Source organism: Medicago sativa, chromosome 1, assembly GCF_051527215.1.
Source record: "Medicago sativa cultivar Bolivia chromosome 1, Bolivia_mono, whole genome shotgun sequence".
Lineage (NCBI taxonomy): Eukaryota > Viridiplantae > Streptophyta > Magnoliopsida > Fabales > Fabaceae > Medicago > Medicago sativa.
In genome coordinates this window covers 21353816-21369220 of record NC_140749.1, presented here as the reverse complement: position 1 = coordinate 21369220, position 15405 = coordinate 21353816, and the positions used below count along the sequence as shown (strand labels likewise).

General features: G+C 35.0%; 2 pseudogenes; one reads left to right on the top strand and one right to left on the bottom strand.

Annotated features, from left to right (window-relative positions):
* The first annotated feature begins 1689 nt into the window (after positions 1-1689).
* On the top strand, positions 1690-3481 carry LOC146953580 (alkane hydroxylase MAH1 pseudogene; annotated as a pseudogene).
* A 9698-nt stretch (positions 3482-13179) lies between these two features.
* Positions 13180-14948, bottom strand: LOC146953579 (uncharacterized; annotated as a pseudogene).
* Positions 14949-15405: the final 457 nt, after the last annotated feature.

Below are 15405 nucleotides of genomic sequence, written 5' to 3'. Positions count from 1 at the left end.
AATATTTGGAATATTGAGGAAAAATTTATAAATAAAAAAATAGATTTTAGAGATGGAACTTCGATCCGTCTGTGTAGAGACATAATTTTAGTGATTAGAGATGGAATTTATAAATTTTGCAAGAGTTTAGAGACGGAATTATGTTTATTAGAGATGGTGGTTTTCGTCTCTAAGTGCGACAAATTTATCTCCTCTTTTATTTAACAATTAGCGACGAATTTTATAAACTGAAGATGGATTTATTTTGTCTATCAGATACGGAAAGTAAAATTCCGTCTCTGAAGGCTTTAGCAACAACAAAAATAACGACAGACCTAGTTCCGTCTCTGATTCCATCTCCGACATGTTTAGAGACGAACTTTTCTTTTTTTAGAGACCAAGTTTGCCCGTCTCTATTCTATTTCCATTTTTGTCTAGTAGTGAACACCATGTTGGAAACACTTAAAAATTGAGTGAAATTAACAAATGTGTAGGAATGAGTAGAAAATCATTATGGGATAAGTGGTAGTTATAAACGTTGATAGTGAATATGAAAAATTATGCACTAAACTTTCTCACTTTGTTGGTTATTTTGAAGGAATGTTAAGGGAAAGATTGAACTAAGATATTGTAATTAATGAATTGTGGAGCATCTGCGATTCTCGTGGTCCTGTAAATCTTCCTACCTTCCTTGGGTAGTAATTTTGTTGGATATTCTTGGTGGAAGGCTCTCCCATACGGTCTTTTTGGGTCCTTTGATTTATTAATATTTTTCACACACAAAAGGAAAGAAACACAGTAAATTTCAGACTTTGAAATATATGAGAAAGTAGAGACCGTAGAGATGTAATCAATTGAAAATACATTTTTCCATAATCTATAAAACAAACAAACAAAAAACTTAGACCATCCTTCAAAAAAAAAACTTTGAGTATCCTTCAAAAAAAACTTAGACTGAAAAAACATTAAAAAAAAAAAATGGTGACCAGCTATAGCAGGTAACTAAATTAACGTCCACCAGTTATTAGTAAATTTTGACAAAAAGTCCACCAATTATATTTATTATTATTATTATTATTATTATTATTATTATTATTATTATTATTATTATTATTATTATTATTATTATTATTATTATTATTATTATTATTATTATTATGTGCATTTTGATGATGTATTCTATGATCATATAAATTGAAATATTAGAGGCTTCCATTTGTTTTTATTCTATCTGATTTTGACTCTACCTAAATAATATATACACATATATTTATCTATTTGTTTTTATTCTATCTGATTTTGACGCAACCTAAAACGAAATATACACATATATTTATCTATTTGCTTTTGACTATCGTTTTTGGTGGTTTGATCCTCTAATGTGCTGCTCAGCTTGTAATTTCATGCTCTTTTTTTTTTCGGTTGGTGTTTTCTTTTTGTTCTATAGTATTTATTCAACTAACCACTTATCTTCACTACTGTTCCATAGTCTCTGATTTTCAAACCAGAAAATTCCGAGCCATTAACAGGAGGCATGCATGGCACATTTTATCTTCACTATATATCTTATGTCTCATCCTGATATCACTTCGCATTAGATTTTTCAACCAACCACTTATATTAATGCCATGCATCTAACAATGTCAAGTGGTTACGTTTCTTCACGCAGTAAAGGCTGTATAAGTGTAAAGCATGTGATATTTTATAAGCATGCATGAAAGACACATGCAATTTATAAACATACACTTTAGTAAATCTACAATCTCAATAATTCAGTGTATTGGAGGATTTGTAGCCATCCTAATCTTCCTATACATCCACTATAGGAGACGCAATAGAGATGAATTTGTACCAATCAATTGGCCAATAATTGGTATGCTACCGACATTTTTGTGTCATCTCTCCGATTTCCATGATTATGCAACCTTAGTTTTGAAAAATCATGGAGGAACGTTTAGATTTGGAGGAGCCTGGTTCACAAAGACAAGCTTTATCGGTCTAACTGATCCAATGAACCTGAACTACATTACAACGAAGAATTTTGGCAACTACGCGAAAGGGTCAAAATTCCATGATGTTTTTGAATTTCTTGGAGGTAGTATTTTCAATTCTGATTCCAATGATGTATGGAAACAGGAGAAGACAATGTATCATTTAATTCTTGGAAGGAAAAGCTTCAAGAACATGTTCCAACAATCCATTCAGAAGAAGGTGGAGAACAACCTGATACCATTTCTTAATGATGTATCTGAAGCAAGAGCTCAGGTGGATTTGCAAGATGCCTTGAATAGGTTCGCCTTTGATAGTAGCTGCATGATTTCATTTGGATTTGATCCAAATTGCCTTCCAAACAAGTTTAATAAGCTTAGACAAATTCCTTATCAAAAATCTCTTCCTGTGATTGAGGAAGTGATACTTTACAGGCACTTTATTCCAAGTAGTTTGTGGAAGTTGCAGAAATGGCTCAATGTTGGTCAGGAGAAGAAGTTCAAGATTGCCCAAGAATATCTTGACCGATTCGTGTATGAAAGTATAACATTTTCCCATGGTGAAGTGCAAAGCAAGTGCAGCAATGAAGAAATGGACCAACGTTTTTTAAGCATGGTAAAAGCCCTAAAGAAAGAAGGACATGGAAAGGGAGAAATCAGTGAGAAGTATCTTAGAGACACTGCACTTACTATGGTGTTTGCCAGAAATGGTACAATTAGTTCAGCTCTCAGTTGGTTTTTCTGGCTTCTTTCAACTTATCCTATTGTGGAAGAAAAAATCATTCAAGAGATCAAAGATAATTGGTTAACACACGAGGATAATCGGATTACTGTGAGGGATGTGGATCTTGATAAGCTAGTATACCTCCATGGAGCTATATGTGAAGCCTTGAGGCTTTATCCTCCTATACCTTTTGAGCATATCTGTTCAATCAAATCCGATATACTACCTAGTGGAGAGCGTGTTAGTCCAAATACAAGTTTAATGTACTCTTTGTATTCTATGGGAAGGATGGAACAAATATGGGGAGAAGACTGCATGGAATTTAAGCCTGAGAGATGGATATCTGAGAAGGGAGATATTATACATGTACCATCTTACAAGTTCATAACTTTCAACACAGGACCTAGAATTTGTATAGGTAAAGATCTTAGTCTCATTCAAATGAAGATGGTCGCAGCTGCTTTGTTACGGAAGTTTCAGATACAGGTGGTGGAAGGTCACCCTGTAACCCCAAGGCTTTCCGTGTTTCTTCGCATGAAACATGCTTGAAAGTTGAAGTCTCTAAAAGAAGCATTTGACTGAAGTCTCTCCGAATAATCCACGATTTATGTTGTGTCGTATAACCTATTTGTCATTGTTGCTTTGTGTGTCTTGGCTATACATTGTATGGGATGGTTATGTTATTCTCTATTTTAGAAATTATTTTTCAATGTAATAAACTGGTTTAAGTTAAGTTGAACTCTTGTTATATTTTGAAGTTATTGGAGATGATCTCTCCAAGCAACAATAATATATCTTCTTTTATAAACTTGTTTCTGCAATTGATTAAATGTTTGGATTCAAACTTGTTTCCAAATTATTTTCGAGTGAGTTCGATTCATTGTTTTTTTTTTTTTTATGAAAGAAGGGTTCAATTCATTGCTAGTCTGTGCTAAATACCAGCTGAGAAGACAATTATATTAAAGGCAACAGTTTCGCCATTTTAAATAAAAATATTAAAATCTTCTAGTATCACAAAATATAATTGAACTCTTTAGATTATCAAGTTCAGTTCATTCCATAATTAGTAAATTATATTAATTCTTTCTTATACGAATTCATTCTTATAACTATTAAGTTTTTTTTTTTTAAAATAGGATTTATTACCTTGAAGAAACTAGCATGAAAATAGTTCTGATTTTTAATTATAATTGTAATTTGGAAATATCTATGGTAGTACCTTTTTGTCTTGATCAAGACATTTATTTGACAACATTGAAATTCTAGAGAACATTTGAATGTATAATCCGTAGTTCTATATTGTCTAAAACCCATACAGACTGTTTATTTGTCAACATTGCTATTCATCTGTTGTATCTTTGTCAAACCAGGTTTTTAAATAAGTTAGAATTTATTTAGTTGCCTTGTTATGTAATAGAGAAATTCAACTGTTCAGTTTTTTGTAAAATAAAGATTTAAAACATTATTTATTTTTAACAAAAACTATGAGAAAACTAAAATATACCTAACTGTTTTTTGTGACTTTATCATTCAATGCAATCTCATAGTTAATAGGTTCTGCATCAGCAATAGTGCAAAATGCACACAATCCCCTTCATCATTTACTTCACCGTCATCAGGTATCATTTCATGATCATCTAATCTGGTTGGCACATACATGTGTCTTTGTTGTATCAAGTTGCTCAGTATGTTCTTCTTCACTCAACATTGGAATGGCAGGATTTGAATAATTTCCTTTCTTATTCCCATCCCAAGATTATAAGTCACATAATATAACATCTCTGGTGACTGTTTTGTTATAATGCACATAATATACACAATTTGAATAATTTCCTTTCTTATTCCCATCCCAAGATTATAAGTCACATAATATAACATCTCTGGTGACTGTTTTGTTATAATGCACATAATATACACAAGTATCATAGGTTCACTTTCATCTTCCAGCTTCTATCTTTTTACCCTAGGGACTTGCTTGTAGCACAAGGAACAAAACACTCTTTAAGTGTTTCCTTGATTGCTTCCTATCTCTCTACACTTCTTCTGGAATTTTGTATAGCTGTCTTGATGGACATCTATTTAGAACATAGGCTGCAGTTACTACAACTTCTCTCCAAAATATATTTGGAATTTTCTTCATTTTATGCATACTTATTATGGTCATATCCAGAAGGGGTTTTGTTCCTTCCCTTTGCTAAACCATTGTGTTTTGCAGTTTAAGGAGTTGTAACTTCATGCACTATACCATTCTCTATCTCCTGTCATCTGATTGGAACAACAAAGTTCTAAAACCATCTTTCTAAATTGCAGCTTTCAGCACATTATAGAGGAATTTTAGAGAAGTTAATCATGGTGTAACAGACATTTTGTAATGTTTTCAAATCGAGTCATGTAATTTTGTTTCCTCGCTAAACCAAACAATTTCATAGGTGTTTTGAGTCTTTTATTAAAAAAATCATGTAATTCGGCAAGTAAGACACCTCATCGAAATTTTGGAAAATATAGAAGGAAAATTATCAAGAAAACACTCAATGAATGGTGAAAAAATGCAAACGAAACTAGAGAGCAAATTGGGCAGAGAGCATGGGACAGAGAGCAAATTGCTCTAATGCACCCTGCACAAAGCCCTACACACAGCAGGAAATATGCTTACATTAATTCAAGTCCTTCCACTCAAAAATATTCATTTAAAAATATACATTAATTCTGATTATGTATTATGTTACCATGAGTACCTAAACATCTTTTAATTAGGGTTCCAAAATGAACTTCTATTTGTTTATTTATTGGATTATATTAATGTAAGTCTTTAGTTTCGTTATGATCTGAATTTAATTTAATTTCCATATGTTTCAAGCTCACAGCCTTCATGCACTAGCGAGTGCGATATACCTAACCCTTGTGATTGAACATAGATTAGGTTAAGATTGAAGTCTTTTTTAAGTCAAAACTGTTGGATATGAATTTTATTCAAATATCTTAAAGTTGTTGTCATGTGACTGGAAGGTCATGGGTTCAAGTCCTGGAAACAACATCTTGTGTAAAAACAGGGTAAGGCTGCGTACAATACACCAAATAGTGGAACCCCTTCCCGGACCCTGCGTATGCGGGAGTTTTAATGCAACGGGTGGCCCTTTTTTATCTTAAATTTAATTAGAGAACTTTACAGCATGTTTTTAGGTTCTAAGACTCGTCTGTAGTGTGGTTCCATTAGATGATAATTTAGAAATTTCAACATTTGTTTCATTTCAATTACTTGTGAAAGTTTAAGTTCCCACTTTATTAATGATATCAATGTGTATAGAACCTAGAGGATTGATGACCCTTTACTGTGTTGTATGTATGACTTTAGTTCATAACTGGTAATCATAATTGCATTAATTCCAACAAAGAGGTAGAAGGGATTCGAAGAATCCTAATCGCCAGAAATCATCTGAATCAACCCCCATTATATTTCTGCCATTAAACCAACTACTTTGCTCAATCAAATCAATCTTGCATACTCTTCCAATACTACTTTAAGTTAATAGATTTAACTAATTGCCTCGTCGAAACGAAAATCAATATGGACAGGATTTACTTACTACTTTAGTCATCAAGTTTTAGCGAATTGTTTGTTCAAATAAAAGTTTTTAGTGAAATCCCTTGTCGAAATCAAACTTTATTACTTGATGCGCTTGCAAAATTTAGTCGTTAAATTTTTGACGCTGTTGTCGGGAATTGTTGATATTTTCGAGAAGACGATTAGCTTTACTTCATTCAAAATTTATTTTACCAGTCTATAATTTAGTGGTTAGGTTTATTTTTATTTTTTTCTAACTTAATTTCTGTTAAGTTAAATTTGTCTTTAATTTATGGGTTACAATTAGGTTAGTAGTCGTTAGATTAAATTCCTTTATTATATTATGAAAATTTCAAAAATGAAATAAAAATTCATTAAATTAATACCATGTACAGTACTGCTTGGTATTTGTTTTTCTCTTACAGGAAAATAAATAGGAACTCAACTAATCCATATTCTATGCTATGACACCCATATGAATTGGAAAGTAACCAAGTGTCCTCCACAAGGAAGAAAGTTCGCTCAAACTGGAGCCCCAACTCTGGAAAATGCATTTCTATTGCTAATGAAGACTAGTCAGGAGTTATTTCATAAAGAACAAAAGAAATAACTACTTAAACAGCGGAAACGTAAATTAAAGGATCAAGGCATACCTCCAGCCATTGCTCTTGTTTGAAGAAGTTGAGGCTCTTCTAAACCTTCCACAATCTCACTTTGATGGTGCAAGTCTTCTGAATAGAGAGATGTTAGGCTTAGAGAACCAAAACAAATGAAGTGCACTCCTTTATATAACTTCTGCCATCAAGAAGTTACTGAACGTGCAAAATAAAACTGCTCCTCCACTCACTCATAATGGGCAGTTACTAAATTTAAGGGAAAGAATAAAGACCATTTTCTGATTAATGGATAATTACCACTATGTGCACTTAGTGGGTAATTACCACTTATTTATTTAAATAAATAAATAACTTAATTAGGGAAAAATCCAACATTCTCCCACTTGGTCGACATATTCTTTCACTTACAATAATAAGAAACAAAAACACACGGACCATTGCGACAGGTCCTCTTTAATTGAGTATTATCTTCTATGTATCACAATGTATTATGTCTCTAACCAAATCATATAACTTAATGAATAAACTCATATCATTTATGTTTATTCTGGTTCCAAACTTAATTGATATTTCTCAAAATCAAATGTATACACTTTAGAGATCAAATATGAGAAAATATCATACAGAGTTTCATAAAACTAAAATCGTTCTTACAACGAAAATCAGATATGTGAACCAAGTCCCATACTTTCTACATGATCCTTAAATTTTGACGGTGGCATGCCTTTAGTCAACGGATCAGCAATCATCAATTTAGTGCTAATATGCTCAATAACAATTGTTTGATCTTTAACGCGTTCTCTTATGGCTAAGTACTTGATGTTGATATGCTTACTTCGACTTCCACTTTTATTATTCTTAGCCATAAAAACCGCAGCTGAATTGTCACAATACATCTTTAGTGGTCTAGAAATTGAATCCACAATTTTCAACCCAGAAATGAAACTCTTCATCCATACACCATGTGATGTAGCTTCAAACAAGATACGAACTCAGCTTCCATTGTGGAAGTGGCGATCAAAGTTTGCTTTGCGCTTTTCCAAGAAACAGCCCCGCCGGCTAACATGAAAATGTAATCGGATGTTGATTTTCTTGAATCAACGCAACCAGCAAAGTCTGAATCAGAGTAACCTTTGACCTCTAAATCTTCAGTTCGCCTATACATAAGCATGTAGTCTTTGGTTCCTTTAAGGTACCTCATCACTTTCTTTGCATCTTTCCAGTGTTCCATACCTGGATTACTTTGATATCTGCCTAACATTCCAATAGCAAATGCAATGTCAAGCCGTGTGCAAACCTGAGCATACATTAGGCTTCCAACAGCGGAAGCATATGGAATATTAAGCATTTGTTCCCTTTCAAAGTCGTTCTTTGGGCATTGTTCCAAATGGAACCTATCACCCTTCACAATAGGTGCTACACTTGGTGAACAATCTTTCATCCGAAACCTCTCTAAGACCTTATTGATATAAGCCTCTTGTGACAAGCCCAGAATTCTACGAACTCTGTCTCTTTGAATCTTAATGCCAATGACATAAGAAGCGTCACCCATATCCTTCATATCAAAACTCTTAGAGAGAAATTGTTTCACCTCATAAAGCAAACCTTTATCATTGGTAGCAAGTAAAATATCATCCACATACAAAATAAGGAAACAAATTTTACTCCCACTGACCTTCTGGTATATACATTGATCCATAATGTTCTCTACAAATCCAAAAGAAGACATGACATCATGAAATTTTAAATACCATTGACGGGAAGCTTGTTTGAGTCCATAAATGGATTTCTTAAGCTTGCATACCAAATGCTCATCACCACTAGAAGAAAATCCTTCTGGTTGTTTCATGTAAACCTCTTCTTCTAGATCTCCATTCAAAAATGCAGTTTTCACATCCATTTGATGTAGTTCTAAGTCAAAATAAGCAACTAATGCTAAGATGATGCGAAGAGAATCCTTCTTAGATACAGGGGAAAAAGTCTCCTTGTAATCTATTCCTTCCTTTTGAGTAAATCCTTTGGCAACGAGTCTAGCTTTATATCTCTCAATGTTGCCTAATGAGTCTTTCTTTGTCTTAAAGACCCATTTACAGCCAATGGTTTTTAAACCATTAGGCAACTCGACAAGATCCCAGACTCCATTAGATGCCATTGAATTCATCTCATCTATCATAGCATCATACCACAAATTCGACTCTCTAGAACTCATGGCTTGTGAAAACCTTTCAGGATCATTTTCAGCACCAATATTATAGTCCGATTCTTGTAAATATACAACATAGTTACTAGGTATAGCTGACCTTCTCTCTCTAGTAGATTTCCTTAATGTTGGTTCAACATTTTCCAGAGGATCATGTTGCTCAACCATTTGTTCAACAATTTCTGGAAATTCTTGAACATCTTTATTTACTAGATTGTTATCGGCCGCTTGTGGAACTTCAACAACTGATTGTCTAATACCCATTTGATCTTGAGAGGCACTCTGAATGACAATCAATCTGTCACTTGAAGTGGACGGTTCAACATCAATTTGACTTTTATCAGAACCAGTGTCCTGAAATTGATTGCTCCCACTAATCAAGTCATTTTCAAGAAACTTTGCATTTCTTGATTCCACAATCCTAGTGCTATGAGATGGACAATAGAACCTATACCCTTTAGAATTTTCGGCATATCCAATGAAATACCCACTTATAGTTCTAGGGTCTAGTTTCTTTTCTTGTGGATTGTAAACTCTTACTCCAGACGGGCATCCCCAAACGCGTATATGACGCAAACTCGGTTTCCAACCTTTAAATAACTCAAACGGTGTCTTTGGGACAGCCTTGGTTGGAACACGGTTCAATATATACACTGCCGTTTTAAGAGCTTCAGTCCACAAGGACTTTGGAAGTCTGGAGTTACTACGCATACTCCTAACCATGTCCATTAAAGTTCGGTTTCTTCTTTCTGACACCCCATTCTGGTCTGGAGAACCAGGCATGGTATATTGGGAAACTATCCCATTTTCTTGAAGAAACTTCGCAAATGGACCCATGGCTTGTCCATCCTCAGTATATCTACCATAATATTCTCCACCTCTATCAGTTCTCACGATCTTAATTTGCTTTTTGCATTGTTTTTCTACTTCAGCCTTAAAAACTTTAAAGGCATCCAATGCTTCATACTTATTATGAAGCAAGTAGACATGCATATATCGTGAGTAATCATCAATGAAAGAGATGAAGTATTTCGGACCTGGTATGTCCATATCTGGACAAAATATATCTGAATGTATGATTTCTAATATTTCAGAACTCCTCTTTGCACCTTTCTTATATTTGTTAGTCTGCTTTCCCTTAATGCAGTTTACACAAGTTTCAAAATCAGTGAAATCTAAAGTACCAAGTACTCCATCATTCACTAGTCTTTTGATTCTCTAAATGGAGATATGTCCTAATCTTCGGTGCCACAAAATAGAGGATTCCTCATTTATAACACAACTTTTAGTTCCAGCGTGAACATGCATAACATTATTAGTGGCATTATTTTGCAAATTAATTGAGAAAAGACCATCGGATAATACACCATTTCCAACAAAATTAGATTTATACAACAAATTGAAAGATGTTTCATAAAAATTGAAAGAGTATCCCAAAGGTACAAGTCTTGAAATGGAAATTAAATTTCTAGAAAAACTAGGAACATAGAAAGTCTTTTCCAAATTTAAAACAAAGCCACTACTTAAAACTAAATTGCATGTTCCAACAGCCTCCACATGAGAACGCATCTTGCTTCCTGAATAGATGCCTTGCTCACTTGGAAGTGGTTTCCTTAGGCTTGTCATACCGTACAAGGTATTCGAAACATGGATTGTAGAACCAGAATCAATCCACCATGTGTTATAAATAACATTAACCATATTAGACTCATAACAGACAAGTGAGATTGATTTACCTTTGTTTTCAAGCCATTTCTGAAACTTGGGGCAATCCTTCTTCATGTGTCCCTTCTTTTTACAAAAGAAACACTTGGATTCTTTCTTAATTCCACCTTGAGGTGGTATTTTGCCTTTCCCCTTATGTTTCGCTTGATTCATGTTCTTTCTTTCAGTTGCAACAAAAACACTCTCGCTCTTTTCTATAGTCAACCTTCCTTCTTCTTGAACACACATGGTCAGGAGTTCATTAATTGACCATTTGTCCTTATGTGTGTTATAAGAAATCTTGAAAGGTCCATATTCAGGTGGAAGAGTGTTCAGAATGTAGTGCACAAGAAAAGAATCGGACATATCAACCTCAAGAGTCTTTAGCTGTGCTGCTAAGTCCCTCATTTGCATGATGTGCTCACGGACACCTTTCACAGTGATAAGCTTCATGGATGAAAACTTCATTATAAGGGTGCTAGCAAGTGCCTTATCTGATGTTTTGAATTGTTCATCAATAGCCTTAAGCAATGCTTGGACATTATCATGCTGATCGACACAACCACGGATACTAGTAGAGATGTTGGTCTTTATGAACATCACACTGAGACGGTTAGACCGCTCCCACATTTCATAAAGATCAACGTCTTCCTGAAGGCTAGTTTCAGTAACTGCAGGTGGTTCGTCTTTCCGAATAGCATAATCGATATCCATCCACCCTAAGTGAAGAAGAATTCTCTCCTTCCACACCTTATAGTTTTCACCCCTTAGTTCGGGAATTTCACACTTAAAATCAGAAAAATTCATAGGCTGCATAGCTGCAAAAATTGAACATACATGCTTATAATTAAAATTGAGACTACTAAATAAATATCATGTTTTACCAACGTAAATCATGTTTCAAACTATGAACCTAGTGACATAAAATTTACCTATGGGATAAAATTTTATTCAATTAGATTCATATAACCGAATGACAAAACTATCAATTTATGTTCCTTTTTCTAATTCCTGAGGGTAAGTTAGAAAATATAAATTGATATTTCATCCTAATTAATTATACAAAACATAACAAAAATTCCTGTGGGATAAGATTTACTATGTTCAATATAATTAATTACCATCAATGTCACAACCATGATCTTAAAACTTAATATACAATTTTGCATAATTAAAGATGTTGTGGCTACTCCTTAATTAATTAAAAATTACATAGATCAACTTGACATTTAACTTAGAATAAATTGCATAAACCGAAAGCAATTTAATTTATACAATTGTATGATTAAGCTCAAATATCATACACTCAACTGAATTACCGATAGTAATTTTTGAAAATTTATGAGAATGCAGCTTCAACCTCTTGAAGGGTCTTTGACCCGATTGAAAACATAGCAGACCCAGTTTTAACAAATTTCAATTTCATAGTCTTTTAACACCAGAATTAAAAATTAAATGCAGAATAATGAGTAAAAACATTTTCTTTATGAATTCAACGTGTTTCTGCTTCTCAATCGCTCAAAATGAAATTGAAGATTTTCAAAATTCAAAACGTGAAATGGCAAGGCAGAGGCTAAAGTGGGCTCTGATACCACATGTAAGTTATTTCATAAAGAACAAAAGAAATAACTACTTAAACAGCGGAAACGTAAATTGAAGGAGCAAGGCATACCTCCAGCCATTGCTCTTGTTTGAAGAAGTTGAGGCTCTTCTAAACCTTCCACAATCTCACTTTGATGGTGCAAGTTTTCTGAATAGAGATGTTAGGCTTAGAGAACCAAAACAAATGAAGTGCACTCCTTTATATAACTTCTGCCATCAAGAAGTTACTGAACGTGCAAAATAAAACTGCTCCTCCACTCACTCATAATGGGCAGTTACTAAATTTAAGGGAAAGAATAAAGACCATTTTCTGATTAATGGATAATTACCATTATGTGCACTTAGTGGGTAATTACCACTTATTTATTTAAATAAATAAATAACTTAATTAGGGAAAAATCCAACAGTCTACACATCCCTACAAAATTTCATCGAGATACCATCCAACCGCGCATAGACAAGGATTCTATTCTATGAATGGAGCGTAGGAAGACTTTGGAAGAAAGTAACATTTGTAGGGATCTTCCCAGTTACATAAAGCTACCTTACCCTGCTCTCAGAAAGAACAATAAACAGCAAGAAAAGAAATTCCATAAATTCATGGAGTTGTTAACCAACTTGCAAGATGTATAAAGAGGAGAGCAACAAAACGCCAAAAAGACACAAGGCCTAAAACTGATCGGTTATCCCAAAACACCCACCAAACCAGAAAAAACAGCAACCTAAAAACACAGTATCAGCAGCATAAAAGTACTGCTTAACCGCCCCATAAACCACACCAAAAGTCCCAAACACCTCTAAAACTACCCCAGCTTTCTTAGTAAACATTCCTTGGGGTTCAAACACCACTCGTAAAAGAGGTAAGGAGGATTCTTTAATCTTGATAGCTCCCAATTCCAAGAGAGCATCTTAATCTCATCAACAATTTCTCCTGGATCTTTCACAAAATCGTTAATAATCCTATCGTTTCGTGTTTTCCAAATTTTCCATAGGACAGCATGCCAAACCATCCAATAGCCTTTGCAAAGCCTTTTCTTCCCAATCTCTCCACTCCAACATTCAAAATGTTGAAACAAATATTGAGGTGTAATAAAATTAATCTCTAACCATCCACACACCATTGCCCAAACCTTGAAGATCATATAGCAATGAAGAAAAAGATGTGTTGCCAATTCTCCCACTCTGTCACAAAATACACACCTAACCGAGGCCTCCGAGAGTGAAATTCTCCACCTTAAGAGGTTATCTTTGGTAGGAATCCGATCGAGAAGTAAATGCAAAGAGAAAGTCACCACTTTGGAGGGTGTCGGACACTTCCACACCGATTCAAACACCATTTCTTTTGTTTCTGACAAAAACTCAGTAGGCGACATCAATCCCACTAGCAACATGAGTTTATCGTAAATTTCCCTTCATCCTCCAATTTCCACCACCACGAGTCAACTGACACCGTTTTCACCCACCCCTCTACCTCCCCATGGAGACTTTGAAAAGACCCTCTTCCCACATAAAAAGGTTCCTCCGCCAAAGAAGATTCCAAGATCCTCCCTCAACGTCGTCAACCCAAAACTCCCCCACCATAGCATCTTTTTGGCTAGAGATAAAGGAAAGTCTCGGGTATATGAAACAAAGAGCTTCATTCCCTATCCAATGATCTAGCCAAAATCGAGTGTTCTCCCCATTCCCCACCTTCCTCACTACCTCTGTATTGAACCAATTCAACCCCACCGCCCCTTCAAAGAACACAACATGCAACCACCAACTTGAAGCATAAGATGACCAAGAGTTTTTGCTCAGATTCAAAAGATAGTTGATTCGATTCCCATTCTTAAAACAAAGGACCTCCTTCCACAAAGCTTGATCTGGTTGAATCAACCTCCACCTCCATTTAGCTAAAAGACTAAAATTCACCATCCTCATGTCTCTAACTCCCAAACCTCCTTTAGATCGAGGTAGGCATATTGTCGACCACTTTACCCAACAAAGCTTTTTACTCCCCATCACACCTCCCTAAAGAAATTCTATTTGAATTCTCACCACCCTCTTCCACACTTTACCGGTAATTGAAAAAAGAAAGGTAAAAAATTAGGATTGCATTCAACACCACATTTAAAAGTACCACACTCCCTCCAAGACTTGCATACTATTTGCCCAAGGAATTTAACCTCTTCTTCAAACAATCCAACAAAAGCTCCCAAGTAGACAACCTCCTCGGATTTTCTCCCAACAGAAAACCCAAGTACTTGAACGGAAGAGATCTTTCCCTACAATTCATAAAATTGCACGCCGACTCCATGAACTCCCTACCCACATTCACACGAATCAAACAACTCCTATCAAAACTCACCTTCAAACCCAAAGTCATCTCAAAACCTCTAAGCAACGACTTTAACGTCCGTAAATTATCTACGGAGGCCTCCCCTGTGCAAAGTGTGTCATCTGCATATTGAAGATGACACACGACCAACCCAATGTTCCTAAAGTCAAATCCTTTAAACAAATTGGAATTGACGGTATTTCTCTTTTTCCCGCAAAAACCTTCCTCCACCAAAAGGAATAAGAATGGCGCCATCGGGTCCCCTTGTTTTAGCCATCCTTGGATACTAATTTCCTCCGTTGGTGTTCTGTTTACTAGGATTACCACCAAAGACACACACACCTTCATCCAAGCATTCCACTTTGGCCTAAAGCCCACCCTCCTAAGCATATACTCCAAGAAACACCAATCCACCGAGTCATATGCCTTTTCAAATCCACATTTAGGATCAAACATTCCCAGTTACCCCTCTTCGTAAAATCCATTAGCTCGTTAATCACCATAACCCCATCCACCAAATTTCTCCCTTTAACAAAAGCCAATTAAGCAGTAGAAATAATAGAGTCTATTACCTTTGATAACCTTCCGGCCAACACCTCTGCGAGACGCTTATAGAGACACCCTAAGAGGGAAATTATAGGACGAAACTCTTCAAAGTGAAAGAATTATTCACCTTTGGGATCAAAGTAACAAAATTAGACAAGAAACACCT